This window comes from Phalangium opilio, unplaced genomic scaffold (assembly GCF_054372755.1).
Source record: "Phalangium opilio isolate 3A_F unplaced genomic scaffold, DU_Popi_V2 ptg000011l_1, whole genome shotgun sequence".
Classification (NCBI taxonomy): domain Eukaryota; kingdom Metazoa; phylum Arthropoda; class Arachnida; order Opiliones; family Phalangiidae; genus Phalangium; species Phalangium opilio.
In genome coordinates this window covers 9533967-9544017 of record NW_028324147.1, presented here as the reverse complement: position 1 = coordinate 9544017, position 10051 = coordinate 9533967, and the positions used below count along the sequence as shown (strand labels likewise).

At 41.7% G+C, this 10051-nt stretch overlaps 54 non-coding genes across 54 annotated transcripts; all 54 read right to left on the bottom strand.

The window, feature by feature from the left end:
- Nucleotides 1-268: 268 nt before the first annotated feature.
- Nucleotides 269-342, bottom strand: TRNAI-AAU (transfer RNA isoleucine (anticodon AAU)). The gene has a single exon. It is a non-coding gene; the product is annotated as a tRNA-Ile (tRNA).
- An 85-nt stretch (nt 343-427) lies between these two features.
- Nucleotides 428-501, bottom strand: TRNAI-AAU (transfer RNA isoleucine (anticodon AAU)). Its single transcript has one exon. It is a non-coding gene; the product is annotated as a tRNA-Ile (tRNA).
- Nucleotides 502-585: 84 nt separating this feature from the next.
- Nucleotides 586-659, bottom strand: TRNAI-AAU (transfer RNA isoleucine (anticodon AAU)). The gene has a single exon. It is a non-coding gene; the product is annotated as a tRNA-Ile (tRNA).
- An 85-nt stretch (nt 660-744) lies between these two features.
- On the bottom strand, nt 745-818 carry TRNAI-AAU (transfer RNA isoleucine (anticodon AAU)). Its single transcript has one exon. It is a non-coding gene; the product is annotated as a tRNA-Ile (tRNA).
- Nucleotides 819-903: 85 nt separating this feature from the next.
- On the bottom strand, nt 904-977 carry TRNAI-AAU (transfer RNA isoleucine (anticodon AAU)). Its single transcript has one exon. It is a non-coding gene; the product is annotated as a tRNA-Ile (tRNA).
- Nucleotides 978-1062: 85 nt separating this feature from the next.
- Nucleotides 1063-1136, bottom strand: TRNAI-GAU (transfer RNA isoleucine (anticodon GAU)). Its single transcript has one exon. It is a non-coding gene; the product is annotated as a tRNA-Ile (tRNA).
- Nucleotides 1137-1221: 85 nt separating this feature from the next.
- Nucleotides 1222-1295, bottom strand: TRNAI-AAU (transfer RNA isoleucine (anticodon AAU)). The gene has a single exon. It is a non-coding gene; the product is annotated as a tRNA-Ile (tRNA).
- Nucleotides 1296-1380: 85 nt separating this feature from the next.
- Nucleotides 1381-1454, bottom strand: TRNAI-AAU (transfer RNA isoleucine (anticodon AAU)). The gene has a single exon. It is a non-coding gene; the product is annotated as a tRNA-Ile (tRNA).
- Nucleotides 1455-1539: 85 nt separating this feature from the next.
- TRNAT-AGU (transfer RNA threonine (anticodon AGU)) lies at nt 1540-1613 on the bottom strand. Its single transcript has one exon. It is a non-coding gene; the product is annotated as a tRNA-Thr (tRNA).
- Nucleotides 1614-1856: 243 nt separating this feature from the next.
- Nucleotides 1857-1930, bottom strand: TRNAI-AAU (transfer RNA isoleucine (anticodon AAU)). The gene has a single exon. It is a non-coding gene; the product is annotated as a tRNA-Ile (tRNA).
- An 85-nt stretch (nt 1931-2015) lies between these two features.
- On the bottom strand, nt 2016-2089 carry TRNAI-AAU (transfer RNA isoleucine (anticodon AAU)). Its single transcript has one exon. It is a non-coding gene; the product is annotated as a tRNA-Ile (tRNA).
- An 85-nt stretch (nt 2090-2174) lies between these two features.
- TRNAI-AAU (transfer RNA isoleucine (anticodon AAU)) lies at nt 2175-2248 on the bottom strand. Its single transcript has one exon. It is a non-coding gene; the product is annotated as a tRNA-Ile (tRNA).
- An 85-nt stretch (nt 2249-2333) lies between these two features.
- On the bottom strand, nt 2334-2407 carry TRNAI-AAU (transfer RNA isoleucine (anticodon AAU)). Its single transcript has one exon. It is a non-coding gene; the product is annotated as a tRNA-Ile (tRNA).
- Nucleotides 2408-2492: 85 nt separating this feature from the next.
- Nucleotides 2493-2566, bottom strand: TRNAI-AAU (transfer RNA isoleucine (anticodon AAU)). Its single transcript has one exon. It is a non-coding gene; the product is annotated as a tRNA-Ile (tRNA).
- An 85-nt stretch (nt 2567-2651) lies between these two features.
- TRNAI-AAU (transfer RNA isoleucine (anticodon AAU)) lies at nt 2652-2725 on the bottom strand. Its single transcript has one exon. It is a non-coding gene; the product is annotated as a tRNA-Ile (tRNA).
- Nucleotides 2726-2969: 244 nt separating this feature from the next.
- TRNAI-AAU (transfer RNA isoleucine (anticodon AAU)) lies at nt 2970-3042 on the bottom strand. The gene has a single exon. It is a non-coding gene; the product is annotated as a tRNA-Ile (tRNA).
- An 85-nt stretch (nt 3043-3127) lies between these two features.
- On the bottom strand, nt 3128-3201 carry TRNAI-AAU (transfer RNA isoleucine (anticodon AAU)). The gene has a single exon. It is a non-coding gene; the product is annotated as a tRNA-Ile (tRNA).
- An 85-nt stretch (nt 3202-3286) lies between these two features.
- Nucleotides 3287-3360, bottom strand: TRNAI-AAU (transfer RNA isoleucine (anticodon AAU)). The gene has a single exon. It is a non-coding gene; the product is annotated as a tRNA-Ile (tRNA).
- Nucleotides 3361-3445: 85 nt separating this feature from the next.
- On the bottom strand, nt 3446-3519 carry TRNAI-AAU (transfer RNA isoleucine (anticodon AAU)). Its single transcript has one exon. It is a non-coding gene; the product is annotated as a tRNA-Ile (tRNA).
- Nucleotides 3520-3604: 85 nt separating this feature from the next.
- Nucleotides 3605-3678, bottom strand: TRNAI-AAU (transfer RNA isoleucine (anticodon AAU)). The gene has a single exon. It is a non-coding gene; the product is annotated as a tRNA-Ile (tRNA).
- Nucleotides 3679-3763: 85 nt separating this feature from the next.
- Nucleotides 3764-3837, bottom strand: TRNAI-AAU (transfer RNA isoleucine (anticodon AAU)). The gene has a single exon. It is a non-coding gene; the product is annotated as a tRNA-Ile (tRNA).
- A 244-nt stretch (nt 3838-4081) lies between these two features.
- On the bottom strand, nt 4082-4155 carry TRNAI-AAU (transfer RNA isoleucine (anticodon AAU)). Its single transcript has one exon. It is a non-coding gene; the product is annotated as a tRNA-Ile (tRNA).
- An 85-nt stretch (nt 4156-4240) lies between these two features.
- Nucleotides 4241-4314, bottom strand: TRNAI-AAU (transfer RNA isoleucine (anticodon AAU)). Its single transcript has one exon. It is a non-coding gene; the product is annotated as a tRNA-Ile (tRNA).
- An 85-nt stretch (nt 4315-4399) lies between these two features.
- On the bottom strand, nt 4400-4473 carry TRNAI-AAU (transfer RNA isoleucine (anticodon AAU)). The gene has a single exon. It is a non-coding gene; the product is annotated as a tRNA-Ile (tRNA).
- Nucleotides 4474-4558: 85 nt separating this feature from the next.
- On the bottom strand, nt 4559-4632 carry TRNAI-AAU (transfer RNA isoleucine (anticodon AAU)). Its single transcript has one exon. It is a non-coding gene; the product is annotated as a tRNA-Ile (tRNA).
- An 85-nt stretch (nt 4633-4717) lies between these two features.
- TRNAI-AAU (transfer RNA isoleucine (anticodon AAU)) lies at nt 4718-4791 on the bottom strand. Its single transcript has one exon. It is a non-coding gene; the product is annotated as a tRNA-Ile (tRNA).
- Nucleotides 4792-4876: 85 nt separating this feature from the next.
- On the bottom strand, nt 4877-4950 carry TRNAI-AAU (transfer RNA isoleucine (anticodon AAU)). The gene has a single exon. It is a non-coding gene; the product is annotated as a tRNA-Ile (tRNA).
- An 85-nt stretch (nt 4951-5035) lies between these two features.
- TRNAI-AAU (transfer RNA isoleucine (anticodon AAU)) lies at nt 5036-5109 on the bottom strand. The gene has a single exon. It is a non-coding gene; the product is annotated as a tRNA-Ile (tRNA).
- An 85-nt stretch (nt 5110-5194) lies between these two features.
- Nucleotides 5195-5268, bottom strand: TRNAI-AAU (transfer RNA isoleucine (anticodon AAU)). The gene has a single exon. It is a non-coding gene; the product is annotated as a tRNA-Ile (tRNA).
- An 85-nt stretch (nt 5269-5353) lies between these two features.
- TRNAI-AAU (transfer RNA isoleucine (anticodon AAU)) lies at nt 5354-5427 on the bottom strand. The gene has a single exon. It is a non-coding gene; the product is annotated as a tRNA-Ile (tRNA).
- An 85-nt stretch (nt 5428-5512) lies between these two features.
- On the bottom strand, nt 5513-5586 carry TRNAI-AAU (transfer RNA isoleucine (anticodon AAU)). Its single transcript has one exon. It is a non-coding gene; the product is annotated as a tRNA-Ile (tRNA).
- An 85-nt stretch (nt 5587-5671) lies between these two features.
- Nucleotides 5672-5745, bottom strand: TRNAI-AAU (transfer RNA isoleucine (anticodon AAU)). The gene has a single exon. It is a non-coding gene; the product is annotated as a tRNA-Ile (tRNA).
- An 85-nt stretch (nt 5746-5830) lies between these two features.
- TRNAI-AAU (transfer RNA isoleucine (anticodon AAU)) lies at nt 5831-5904 on the bottom strand. The gene has a single exon. It is a non-coding gene; the product is annotated as a tRNA-Ile (tRNA).
- An 85-nt stretch (nt 5905-5989) lies between these two features.
- TRNAI-AAU (transfer RNA isoleucine (anticodon AAU)) lies at nt 5990-6063 on the bottom strand. Its single transcript has one exon. It is a non-coding gene; the product is annotated as a tRNA-Ile (tRNA).
- Nucleotides 6064-6148: 85 nt separating this feature from the next.
- On the bottom strand, nt 6149-6222 carry TRNAI-AAU (transfer RNA isoleucine (anticodon AAU)). The gene has a single exon. It is a non-coding gene; the product is annotated as a tRNA-Ile (tRNA).
- Nucleotides 6223-6307: 85 nt separating this feature from the next.
- On the bottom strand, nt 6308-6381 carry TRNAI-AAU (transfer RNA isoleucine (anticodon AAU)). Its single transcript has one exon. It is a non-coding gene; the product is annotated as a tRNA-Ile (tRNA).
- An 85-nt stretch (nt 6382-6466) lies between these two features.
- Nucleotides 6467-6541, bottom strand: TRNAI-AAU (transfer RNA isoleucine (anticodon AAU)). Its single transcript has one exon. It is a non-coding gene; the product is annotated as a tRNA-Ile (tRNA).
- Nucleotides 6542-6624: 83 nt separating this feature from the next.
- Nucleotides 6625-6698, bottom strand: TRNAI-AAU (transfer RNA isoleucine (anticodon AAU)). Its single transcript has one exon. It is a non-coding gene; the product is annotated as a tRNA-Ile (tRNA).
- An 85-nt stretch (nt 6699-6783) lies between these two features.
- Nucleotides 6784-6857, bottom strand: TRNAI-AAU (transfer RNA isoleucine (anticodon AAU)). Its single transcript has one exon. It is a non-coding gene; the product is annotated as a tRNA-Ile (tRNA).
- An 85-nt stretch (nt 6858-6942) lies between these two features.
- On the bottom strand, nt 6943-7016 carry TRNAI-AAU (transfer RNA isoleucine (anticodon AAU)). The gene has a single exon. It is a non-coding gene; the product is annotated as a tRNA-Ile (tRNA).
- Nucleotides 7017-7101: 85 nt separating this feature from the next.
- TRNAS-ACU (transfer RNA serine (anticodon ACU)) lies at nt 7102-7175 on the bottom strand. Its single transcript has one exon. It is a non-coding gene; the product is annotated as a tRNA-Ser (tRNA).
- Nucleotides 7176-7258: 83 nt separating this feature from the next.
- Nucleotides 7259-7334, bottom strand: TRNAI-AAU (transfer RNA isoleucine (anticodon AAU)). The gene has a single exon. It is a non-coding gene; the product is annotated as a tRNA-Ile (tRNA).
- An 85-nt stretch (nt 7335-7419) lies between these two features.
- TRNAI-AAU (transfer RNA isoleucine (anticodon AAU)) lies at nt 7420-7492 on the bottom strand. Its single transcript has one exon. It is a non-coding gene; the product is annotated as a tRNA-Ile (tRNA).
- An 85-nt stretch (nt 7493-7577) lies between these two features.
- On the bottom strand, nt 7578-7651 carry TRNAI-AAU (transfer RNA isoleucine (anticodon AAU)). Its single transcript has one exon. It is a non-coding gene; the product is annotated as a tRNA-Ile (tRNA).
- An 85-nt stretch (nt 7652-7736) lies between these two features.
- TRNAI-AAU (transfer RNA isoleucine (anticodon AAU)) lies at nt 7737-7810 on the bottom strand. Its single transcript has one exon. It is a non-coding gene; the product is annotated as a tRNA-Ile (tRNA).
- Nucleotides 7811-8212: 402 nt separating this feature from the next.
- On the bottom strand, nt 8213-8286 carry TRNAI-AAU (transfer RNA isoleucine (anticodon AAU)). Its single transcript has one exon. It is a non-coding gene; the product is annotated as a tRNA-Ile (tRNA).
- Nucleotides 8287-8371: 85 nt separating this feature from the next.
- Nucleotides 8372-8445, bottom strand: TRNAI-AAU (transfer RNA isoleucine (anticodon AAU)). Its single transcript has one exon. It is a non-coding gene; the product is annotated as a tRNA-Ile (tRNA).
- An 85-nt stretch (nt 8446-8530) lies between these two features.
- On the bottom strand, nt 8531-8604 carry TRNAI-AAU (transfer RNA isoleucine (anticodon AAU)). Its single transcript has one exon. It is a non-coding gene; the product is annotated as a tRNA-Ile (tRNA).
- Nucleotides 8605-9006: 402 nt separating this feature from the next.
- Nucleotides 9007-9080, bottom strand: TRNAI-AAU (transfer RNA isoleucine (anticodon AAU)). Its single transcript has one exon. It is a non-coding gene; the product is annotated as a tRNA-Ile (tRNA).
- Nucleotides 9081-9165: 85 nt separating this feature from the next.
- On the bottom strand, nt 9166-9239 carry TRNAS-ACU (transfer RNA serine (anticodon ACU)). The gene has a single exon. It is a non-coding gene; the product is annotated as a tRNA-Ser (tRNA).
- Nucleotides 9240-9322: 83 nt separating this feature from the next.
- TRNAI-AAU (transfer RNA isoleucine (anticodon AAU)) lies at nt 9323-9398 on the bottom strand. The gene has a single exon. It is a non-coding gene; the product is annotated as a tRNA-Ile (tRNA).
- A 243-nt stretch (nt 9399-9641) lies between these two features.
- TRNAI-AAU (transfer RNA isoleucine (anticodon AAU)) lies at nt 9642-9715 on the bottom strand. The gene has a single exon. It is a non-coding gene; the product is annotated as a tRNA-Ile (tRNA).
- Nucleotides 9716-9800: 85 nt separating this feature from the next.
- On the bottom strand, nt 9801-9874 carry TRNAI-AAU (transfer RNA isoleucine (anticodon AAU)). The gene has a single exon. It is a non-coding gene; the product is annotated as a tRNA-Ile (tRNA).
- Nucleotides 9875-9959: 85 nt separating this feature from the next.
- On the bottom strand, nt 9960-10033 carry TRNAI-AAU (transfer RNA isoleucine (anticodon AAU)). Its single transcript has one exon. It is a non-coding gene; the product is annotated as a tRNA-Ile (tRNA).
- Nucleotides 10034-10051: the final 18 nt, after the last annotated feature.

The following is a 10051-nucleotide window of genomic DNA, read 5'->3' as shown; positions in this document are numbered from 1 at the left end:
TCTAACCAACTGAGCTAATGGGATCCACACTTGATATGCTTTCCAAGATATCAAATATATTAAAATGAAGCCAAAACTTTACGGATTTCCAAAGAAAAAACAGTACCTATGGCCCATGGGGGGAACGAACCCACGACCTTCGCGTTATTAGCACGACGTTCTAACCAACTGAGCTAATGGGATCCACACTTGATATGCTTTCCAAGATATCAAATATATTAAAATGAAGCCAAAACTTTACGGATTTCCAAAGAAAAAACAGTACCTATGGCCCATGGGGGGATTGAACCCACGACCTTCGCGTTATTAGCACGACGCTCTAACCAACTGAGCTAATGGGCCACACACTTAACATGCTTTCCAAGATATCAAATATATTAAAATGAAGCCAAAACTTTACGGATTTCCAAAGAAAAAACAGAACATATGGCCCATGGGGGGATCGAACCCACGACCTTCGCGTTATTAGCACGACGCTCTAACCAACTGAGCTAATGGGCCACACACTTAACATGCTTTCCAAGATATCAAATATATTAAAATGAAGCCAAAACTTTACGGATATCCAAAGAAAAACAGTACCTATGGCCCATGGGGGGATCGAACCCACGACCTTCGCGTTATTAGCACGACGCTCTCACCAACTGAGCTAATGGGCCACACAGTTCATACGCTTTCCAAGATATCAAATATATTAAAATGAAGCAAAAACTTTACGGATTTCCAAAGAAAAAACAGTACCTATGGCCCATGGGGGGATCGAACCCACGACCTTCGCGTTATTAGCACGACGCTCTAACCAACTGAGCTAATGAGCTACACAGTTCATACGCTTTCCAAGATGTCAAATATATTAAAATGAAGCCAAAACTTTACGGATTTCCAAAGAAAAAACAGTACCTATGGCCCATGGGGGGATTGAACCCACGACCTTCGCGTTATTAGCACGACGCTCTAACCAACTGAGCTAATGGGCCACACACTTAACATGCTTTCCAAGATATCAAATATATTAAAATGAAGCCAAAACTTTACGGATTTCCAAAGAAAAAACAGTACCTATGGCCCATGGGGGGATCGAACCCACGACCTTCGCGTTATCAGCACGACGCTCGCACCAACTGAGCTAATGGGTCACACTCGTAACACGCTTTCCAAGATATCGAAAATATTAAAATGAAGCCAAAACTTTACGGATTTCCAAAGAAAAAACAGTACCTATGGCCCATGGGGGGATCGAACCCACGACCTTCGCATTATTAGCACGACGCTCTAACCAACTGAGCTAATGGGCCACACAGTTCATACGCTTTCCAAGATATCAAATATATTAAAATGAAGCCAAAACTTTACGGATTTCCAAAGAAAAAACAGTACCTATGGCCCATGGGGGGATCGATCCCACGACCTTCGCGTTATTAGCACGACGCTCTAACCAACTGAGCTAATGGGCCACACACTTAACATGCTTTCCAAGATATCAAATATATTAAAATGAAGCCAAAACTTTACGGATTTCCAAAGAAAAAACAGTATCTATGGCCCATGGGGGGATCGAACCCACGACCTTCGCGTTACTAGCACGACGCTCTAACCAACTGAGCTAATGGGCCACACACCTGATACGCTTTCCAAGATATCAAATATATTATAATGAAGCCAAACTTTACGGATTTCCAAAGAAAAAACAGTACCTATAGACCATGGGGGGAACGAACCCACGACCTTCGCGTTTTTAGCACGACGCTCTAACCAACTGAGCTAATGGGACACACTCTTAATTTGCTTTCCAAGATATCAAATATATTAAAATGAAGCCAAAACTTTACGGATTTCCAAAGAAAAAACAGTACCTATGGCCCATGGGGGGAACGAACCCACGACCTTCGCGTTATTAGCACGACGCTCTAACCAACTGAGCTAATGGGCCACACACTTAATTTGCTTTCCAAGATATCAAATATATTAAAATGAAGCCAAAACTTTACGGATTTCCAAAGAAAAAACAGTACCTATGGCCCATGGGGGTATTGAACCCACGACCTTCGCGTTATTAGCACGACGCTCTAACCAACTGAGCTAATGGGCCACACAGTTCATATGCTTTCCAAGATATTAAATATATTAAAATGAAGCCAAATTTTTACGGATTTCCAAAGAAAAAACAGTACCTATGGCCCATAGGGGGATCGAACCCACGACCTTCGCGTTATTAGCACGACGCTCTAACCAACTGAGCTAATGGGACACGCTATTAAAACGGTTTCCAAGATATCGAAAATATTAAAATGAAGCCAAAACTTTAAGGATTTCCAAAGAATAAACAGCACCTTTGGCCCATGGGGAGATCGAACCCACGACCTTCGCGTTATTAGCACGACGCTCTAACCAACTGAGCTAATGGGCCACACACTTAATTTGCTTTCCAAGATATCAAATATATTAAAATGAAGCCAAAACTTTACGGATTTCCAAAGAAAAAACAGTACATACGGGCCATGGGGGGATCGAACCCACGACCTTCGCGTTATTAGCACGACGCTCTAACCAACTGAGCTAATGGGCCACACACTTAATTTGCTTTCCAAGATATCAAATATATTAAAATGAAGCCAAAACTTTAAGGATTTCCAAAGAATAAACAGCACCTTTGGCCCATGGGGAGATCGAACCCACGACCTTCGCGTTATTAGCACGACGCTCTAACCAACTGAGCTAATGGGCCACACACTTAATTTGCTTTCCAAGATATCAAATATATTAAAATGAAGCCAAAACTTTACGGATTTCCAAAGAAAAAACAATACCTATGGCCCATGGGGGTATCGAACCCATGACCTTCGCGTTATTAGCACGAAATTCTAACCAACTGAGCTAATGGGATCCACACTTGATATGCTTTCCAAGATATCAAATATATTAAAATGAAGCCAAAACTTTACGGATTTCCAAAGAAAAAACAGTACCTATGGGCCATGGGGGATCGAACCCACGACCTTCGCGTTATTAGCACGACGCTCTAACCAACTGAGCTAATGGGCCACACAGTTCATGTGCTTTCCAAGATATTAAATATATTAAAATGAAGCCAAATTTTTACGGATTTCCAAAGAAAAAACAGTACCTATGGCCCATAGGGGGATCGAACCCACGACCTTCGCGTTATTAGCACGACGCTCTAACCAACTGAGCTAATGGGACACGCTATTAAAACGGTTTCCAAGATATCGAAAATATTAAAATGAAGCCAAAACTTTAAGGATTTCCAAAGAAAAAACAGCACCTTTGGCCCATGGGGAGATCGAACCCACGACCTTCGCGTTATTAGCACGACGCTCTAACCAACTGAGCTAATGGGCCACACACTTAACATGCTTTCCAAGATATCAAATATATTAAAATGAAGCCAAAACTTTACGGATTTCCAAAGAAAAAACAGTACCTATGGGCCATGGGGGGATCGAACCCACGACCTTCGCGTTATTAGCACGACGCTCTAACCAACTGAGCTAATGGGACACACACTTAATTTGCTTTCCAAGATATCAAATATATTAAAATGAAGCCAAAACTTTACGGATTTCCAAAGAAAAAACAGTACCTATGGCCCATGGGGGGAACGAACCCACGACCTTCGCGTTATTAGCACGACGCTCTAACCAACTGAGCTAATGGGCCACACACTTAATTTGCTTTCCAAGATATCAAATATATTAAAATGAAGCCAAAACTTTACGGATTTCCAAAGAAAAAACAGTACATATGGGCCATGGGGGGATCGAACCCACGACCTTCGCGTTATTAGCACGACGCTCTAACCAACTGAGCTAATGGGACACGCTATTAAAACGCTTTCCAAGATATCGAAAATATTAAAATGAAGCCAAAACTTTAAGGATTTCCAAAGAAAAAACAGCACCTTTGGCCCATGGTAAGATCGAACCCACGACCTTCGCTATATTAGCACGACGCTCTAACCAACTGAGCTAATGGGCCACACACTTAACATGCTTTCCAAGATATCAAATATATTAAAATGAAGCCAAAACTTTACGGATTTCCAAAGAAAAAACAGTACCTATGGGCCATGGGGGGATCGAACCCACGACCTTCGCGTTATTAGCACGACGCTCTAACCAACTGAGCTAATGGGCCACACACTTAATTTGCTTTCCAAGATATCAAATATATTAAAATGAAGCCAAAACTTTACGGATTTCCAAAGAAAAAACAGTACCTATGGGCCATGGGGGGATCGAACCCACGACCTTCGCGTTATTAGCACGACGCTTTAACCAACTGAGCTAATGGGCCACACACTTAATTTGCTTTCCAAGATATCAAATATATTAAAATGAAGCCAAAACTTTACGGATTTCCAAAGAAAAAACAGTACCTATGGCCCATGGGGGGATCGAACCCACGACCTTCGCGTTATTAGCACGACGCTCTAACCAACTGAGCTAATGGGCCACACAGTTCATGTGCTTTCCAAGATATTAAATATATTAAAATGAAGCCAAATTTTTACGGATTTCCAAAGAAAAAACAGTACCTATGGCCCATAGGGGGATCGAACCCACGACCTTCGCGTTATTAGCACGACGCTCTAACCAACTGAGCTAATGGGACACGCTATTAAAACGGTTTCCAAGATATCGAAAATATTAAAATGAAGCCAAAACTTTAAGGATTTCCAAAGAAAAAACAGCACCTTTGGCCCATGGGGAGATCGAACCCACGACCTTCGCGTTATTAGCACGACGCTCTAACCAACTGAGCTAATGGGCCACACACTTAACATGCTTTCCAAGATATCAAATATATTAAAATGAAGCCAAAACTTTACGGATTTCCAAAGAAAAAACAGTACCTATGGGCCATGGGGGGATCGAACCCACGACCTTCGCGTTATTAGCACGACGCTCTAACCAACTGAGCTAATGGGACACACTCTTAATTTGCTTTCCAAGATATCAAATATATTAAAATGAAGCCAAAACTTTACGGATTTCCAAAGAAAAAACAGTACCTATGGCCCATGGGGGGAACGAACCCACGACCTTCGCGTTATTAGCACGACGCTCTAACCAACTGAGCTAATGGGCCACACACTTAATTTGCTTTCCAAGATATCAAATATATTAAAATGAAGCCAAAACTTTACGGATTTCCAAAGAAAAAACAGTACCTATGGCCCATGGGGGGATCGAACCCACGACCTTCGCGTTATTAGCACGACGCTCTAACCAACTGAGCTAATGGGCCACACAGTTCATGTGCTTTCCAAGATATTAAATATATTAAAATGAAGCCAAATTTTTACGGATTTCCAAAGAAAAAACAGTACCTATGGCCCATAGGGGGATCGAACCCACGACCTTCGCGTTATTAGCACGACGCTCTAACCAACTGAGCTAATGGGACACGCTATTAAAACGGTTTCCAAGATATCGAAAATATTAAAATGAAGCCAAAACTTTAAGGATTTCCAAAGAAAAAACAGCACCTTTGGCCCATGGGGAGATCGAACCCACGACCTTCGCGTTATTAGCACGACGCTCTAACCAACTGAGCTAATGGGCCACACACTTAACATGCTTTCCAAGATATCAAATATATTAAAATGAAGCCAAAACTTTACGGATTTCCAAAGAAAAAACAGTACCTATGGGCCATGGGGGGATCGAACCCACGACCTTCGCGTTATTAGCACGACGCTCTAACCAACTGAGCTAATGGGACACACTCTTAATTTGCTTTCCAAGATATCAAATATATTAAAATGAAGCCAAAACTTTACGGATTTCCAAAGAAAAAACAGTACCTATGGCCCATGGGGGGAACGAACCCACGACCTTCGCGTTATTAGCACGACGCTCTAACCAACTGAGCTAATGGGCCACACACTTAATTTGCTTTCCAAGATATCAAATATATTAAAATGAAGCCAAAACTTTACGGATTTCCAAAGAAAAAACAGTACATATGGGCCATGGGGGGATCGAACCCACGACCTTCGCGTTATTAGCACGACGCTCTAACCAACTGAGCTAATGGGACACGCTATTAAAACGCTTTCCAAGATATCGAAAATATTAAAATGAAGCCAAAACTTTAAGGATTTCCAAAGAAAAAACAGCACCTTTGGCCCATGGTAAGATCGAACCCACGACCTTCGCGTTATTAGCACGACGCTCTAACCAACTGAGCTAATGGGCCACACACTTAACATGCTTTCCAAGATATCAAATATATTAAAATGAAGCCAAAACTTTACGGATTTCCAAAGAAAAAACAGTACCTATGGGCCATGGGGGGATCGAACCCACGACCTTCGCGTTATTAGCACGACGCTCTAACCAACTGAGCTAATGGGCCACACACTTAATTTGCTTTCCAAGATATCAAATATATTAAAATGAAGCCAAAACTTTACGGATTTCCAAAGAAAAAACAGTACCTATGGGCCATGGGGGGATCGAACCCACGACCTTCGCGTTATTAGCACGACGCTCTAACCAACTGAGCTAATGGGCACACACTTAATTTGCTTTCCAAGATATCAAATATATTAAAATGAAGCCAAAACTTTACGGATTTCCAAAGAAAAAACAGTACCTATGGCCCATGGGGGGATCGAACCCACGACCTTCGCGTTATTAGCACGACGCTCTAACCAACTGAGCTAATGGGCCACACACTTAATTTGCTTTCCAAGATATCAAATATATTAAAATGAAGCCAAAACTTTACGGATTTCCAAAGAAAAAACAGTACATATGGGCCATGGGGGGATCGAACCCACGACCTTCGCGTTATTAGCACGACGCTCTAACCAACTGAGCTAATGGGCCACACACTTAATTTGCTTTCCAAGATATCAAATATATTAAAATGAAGCCAAAACTTTACGGATTTCCAAAGAAAAAACAGTACCTATGGCCCATGGGGGGATTGAACCCACGACCTTCGCGTTATTAGCACGACGTTCTAACCAACTGAGCTAATGGGCCACACACTTAACATGCTTTCCAAGATATCAAATATATTAAAATGAAGCCAAAACTTTACGGATTTCCAAAGAAAAAACAGTACCTATGGCCCATGGGGGGATTGAACCCACGACCTTCGCGATAGTAGCACGACGCTCTAACCAACTGAGCTAATGGGCCACACAGTTCATATGCTTTCCAAGATATTAAATATATTAAAATGAAGCCAAATTTTTACGGATTTCCAAAGAAAAAACAGTACCTATGGCCCATAGGGGGATCGAACCCATGACCTTCGCGTTATTAGCACGACGTTCTAACCAACTGAGCTAATGGGATCCACACTTGATATGCTTTCCAAGATATCAAATATATTAAAATGAAGCCAAAACTTTACGGATTTCCAAAGAAAAAACAGTACCTATGGGCCATGGGGGATCGAACCCACGACCTTCGCGTTATTAGCACGACGCTCTAACCAACTGAGCTAATAGGCCACACAGTTCATATGCTTTCCGAGATATTAAATATATTAAAATGAAGCCAAATTTTTACGGATTTCCAAAGAAAAAACAGTACCTATGGCCCATAGGGGGATCGAACCCACGACCTTCGCGTTATTAGCACGACGCTCTAACCAACTGAGCTAATGGGACACGCTATTAAAACGTTTTCCAAGAAATCGAAAATATTAAAATGAAGCAAAAACTTTAAGGATTTCCAAAGAAAAAACAGCACCTTTGGCCCATGGGGAGATCGAACCCACGACCTTCGCGTTATTAGCACGACGCTCTAACCAACTGAGCTAATGGGCCACACACTTAACATGCTTTCCAAGATATCAAATATATTAAAATGAAGCCAAAACTTTACGGATTTCCAAAGAAAAAACAGTACCTATGGCCCATGGGGGTATCGAACCCACGAGCTACGCGTTATTAGCACGACGTTCTAACCAACTGAGCTAATGGGATCCACACTTGATATGCTTTCCAAGATATCAAATATATTAAAATGAAGCCAAAACTTTACGGATTTCCAAAGAAAAAACAGCACCTATGGCCCATGGGGGATCGAACCCACGACCTTCGCGTTATTAGCACCACGCTCTAACCAAGTGAGCTAATGTTCCACACAGTTCATATGCTTTCCAAGATATCAAATATATTAAAATGAAGCCAAATTTTTACGGATTTCCAAAGAAAAAACAGTACCTATGGCCCATAGGGGGATCGAACCCTCCACCTTCGCGTTATTAGCACGACGCTCTAACCAACTGAGCTAATGGGACACGCTATTAAAACGGTTTCCAAGATATCGAAAATATTAAAATGAAGCCAAAACTTTAAGGATTTCCAAAGAAAAAACAGTACCTTTGGGCCATGGGGAGATCGAACCCACGACCTTCGCGTTATTAGCACGACGCTCTAACCAACTGAGCTAATGGGACACACTCTTAATTTGCTTTCCAAGATATCAAATATATTAAAATGAAGCCAAAACTTTACGGATTTCCAAAGAAAAAACAGTACCTATGGCCCATGGGGGGAACGAACCCACGACCTTCGCGTTATTAGCACGACGCTCTAACCAACTGAGCTAATGGGCCACACACTTAATTTGCTTTCCAAGATATCAAATATATTAAAATGAAGCCAAAACTTTACGGATTTCCAAAGAAAAAACAGTACCTATGGCCCATGGGGGTATCGAACCCATGACCTTCGCGTTATTAGCACGACGTTCTAACCAACTGAGCTAATGGGATCCACACTTGATATGCTTTCCAAGATATCAAATATATTAAAATGAAGCCAAAACTTTACGGATTTCCAAAGAAAAAACAGTACCTATGAGCCATGGGGGATCGAACCCACGACCTTCGCGTTATTAGCACGACGTTCTAACCAACTGAGCTAATGGGATCCACACTTGATATGCTTTCCAAGATATCAAATATATTAAAATGAAGCCAAAACTTTACGGATTTCCAAAGAAAAAACAGTACCTATGGCCCATGGGGGGATTGAACCCACGACCTTCACGTTATTAGCACGACGTTCTAACCAACTGAGCTAATGGGCCACACACTTAATATGCTTTCCAAGATATCAAATATATTAAAATGAAGCCAAAACTTTACGGATTTCCAAAGAAAAAACAGTACCTATGGCCCATGGGGGGATTGAACCCACGACCTTCGCGTTAGTAGCACGACGCTCTAACCAACTGAGCTAATGGGCCACACAGTTCATATGCTTTCCAAGATATTAAATATATTAAAATGAAGCCAAATTTTTACGGATTTCCAAAGAAAAAACAGTACCTATGGCCCATAGGGGGATCGAACCCATGACCTTCGCGTTATTAGCACGACGTTCTAACCAACTGAGCTAATGGGATCCACACTTGATATGCTTTCCAAGATATCAAATATATTAAAATGAAGCCAAAACTTTACGGATTTCCAAAGAAAAAACAGTACCTATGGGCCATGGGGGATCGAACCCACGACCTTCGCGTTATTAGCACGACGCTCTAACCAACTGAGGTAATAGGCCACACAGTTCATATGCTTTCCGAGATATTAAATATATTAAAATGAAGCCAAATTTTTACGGATTTCCAAAGAAAAAACAGTACCTATGGCCCATACGGGGATCGAACCCACGACCTTCGCGTTATTAGCACGACGCTCTAACCAACTGAGCTAATGGGACACGCTATTAAAACGTTTTCCAAGAAATCGAAAATATTAAAATGAAGCCAAAACTTTAAGGATTTCCAAAGAAAAAACAGTACCTATGGGCCATGGGGAGATCGAACCCACGACCTTCGCGTTATTAGCACGACGCTCTAACCAACTGAGCTAATGGGACACACTCTTAATTTGCTTTCCAAGATATCAAATATATTAAAATGAAGCCAAAACTTTACGGATTTCCAAAGAAAAAACAGTACCTATGGCCCATGGGGGGAACGAACCCACGACCTTCGCGTTATTAGCACGACGCTCTAACCAACTGAGCTAATGGGCCACACACTTAATTTGCTTT